The sequence below is a fragment of the Ostrea edulis genome, chromosome 8, assembly GCF_947568905.1.
Source record: "Ostrea edulis chromosome 8, xbOstEdul1.1, whole genome shotgun sequence".
Taxonomy (NCBI): Eukaryota; Metazoa; Mollusca; class Bivalvia; order Ostreida; family Ostreidae; genus Ostrea; species Ostrea edulis.
In genome coordinates this window covers 12,134,419-12,136,251 of record NC_079171.1, presented here as the reverse complement: position 1 = coordinate 12,136,251, position 1,833 = coordinate 12,134,419, and the positions used below count along the sequence as shown (strand labels likewise).

At 37.4% G+C, this 1,833-nt stretch overlaps 1 long non-coding RNA gene across 1 annotated transcript; it reads left to right on the top strand.

Annotated features, from left to right (window-relative positions):
- Nucleotides 1-805: 805 nt before the first annotated feature.
- On the top strand, nt 806-1,202 carry LOC125661861 (uncharacterized). The gene is made up of 3 exons (XR_007365159.2): nt 806-907; nt 996-1,010; nt 1,140-1,202. It is a non-coding gene; the product is annotated as an uncharacterized LOC125661861 (long non-coding RNA).
- The last annotated feature ends 631 nt before the right edge of the window (nt 1,203-1,833 follow it).

Sequence of the window (1,833 nt, the reverse complement as noted above, 5' to 3'; positions counted from 1 at the left end):
ATACGTCATGCAGCCTTACGGCTGATATCATATTACAATAAGTGTTAATTTACATCGATACAGGCCTATATTTGATTATAGGAATAAATGTATCTGAAATACATATGAACATACAAAAGAACGGATACAGATACAATAATCCGTATTTTCTATCCCTGACAGGATGTCCTGCTAATCAGTACGGTAGTCCTTGCAGACCGTGTCCTGTACACTGTGTTCAGTGCAATACCATTGACGGGTCCTGTGTGTGTCAGGTTGGATATAAGGGGGATAACTGTACAGAGGGTAATGTATAACCTGCAGAGTCCTTGGGATTATTTTGGAAAATATATATAATTTCCTACTATTGTTTTCAAAATAGATTCTGATGTCATGTTTTGTTAAACATCTTTTCTTTTCGTTCATATTTTGACAAAAACCTCCAGAGTGTTCCAATAACACATACGGAGTAAACTGTGTGTACAACTGTGGGCACTGCTTCAACGACAGGTGTGATCACGTGACTGGGGATTGTTCCTTAGGTTGTGATAGAGGTTGGGCAACCAGCAAATGCAATATAGGTATCTGAAAACCAACACTTCTACCCCCTCAGAATCTCTATAAAATATATAATACTACTGCATCGCCTTATAACTGTCTATATACACACATTAATTTCATTGTTAGATATCCTGAAATTATAATAACACATAAAATGACAATATTACACAGGCAGATCAATATTTGACATTGAATAAAACAGTTTAGTGAAATTTCGCACATTTAGCATGTAACAGTGGCTGGTATGGACAGGACTGTGCGATGAGATGTAGCAGTCATTGTATAACACCTCACGTGTGTGATCACGTGAACGGAACTTGTCTTGGAGGATGCGCCATCGGATGGACAAATGATACATGTGTGGTTGGTTCGTATTGCATTCTAGATTATATCTGAATTATGCTTTTCGGGTATTTCCTTTTAGTATGTAAATGTTTCTAAAATTTATTTTTCAGTTGATGTGGATTACTGTGAGTATTGTATTCCTTTTCGAGATTGTGCCAATATTTACCATAATCCACTTGTTAATTTCCTTGTTCTATATTGTATTACGTCCTTGGGTGACGTGATGTCTTTCTAAAAAAAACTTTCTTGGTCAGGCGTTGACTGGACCCCATCGTATGCGTCCGTAATCTATCATAATGTAACATGGAGAAAAGAGGGATCAGGTTTTGTGGTCAGATACGACCCCGCTGTTACCCTTGTGTGCAAATTTGGCCTGAAGTCTGACGAAGATTTGTTGTATGACGTCACGTGGTTCATTGATGGACTGGAAGTTCTCAGTCAGACGGTAGACTCGTCCAGTAATTACATTGCTGTGATAACGGCGCATGACTTCCTGAGAGCTCGAAAGAAAACTGGAACAAATGTAAAATGTTTTGCTTGTAATTATGCTGTATTGTGGCTCATGTTAGACAATAATAATATTCAACAGACTTGAATCTTAATATAAAAGGGGGGAGTTTACGCTATATTTCTGATGTTTAAGATATAAAACAGTTGAATGCAATTTCCAATAGCATAAAACATAGGCTGAAATACATATTTTTGATATAAGGTACATTGCAAAGTTGGTGCAAAGCGCAAAACAGAGAATGTACCATGTTCTTTCAAAGTGGGGAATCCATTTTTTGCCGGAATAAAGGTATGTGACAATGATCATCATGGTTTAGTTTTTACGGTTTATCCGGGTTCGATCCCGATACCGCTTCGAATTTTAAGACGTTTAACACACTTGATCTGTTCCTTGTACAAGCGTTCATCATTAAACGGAGAATGACGATTCTTTATCAG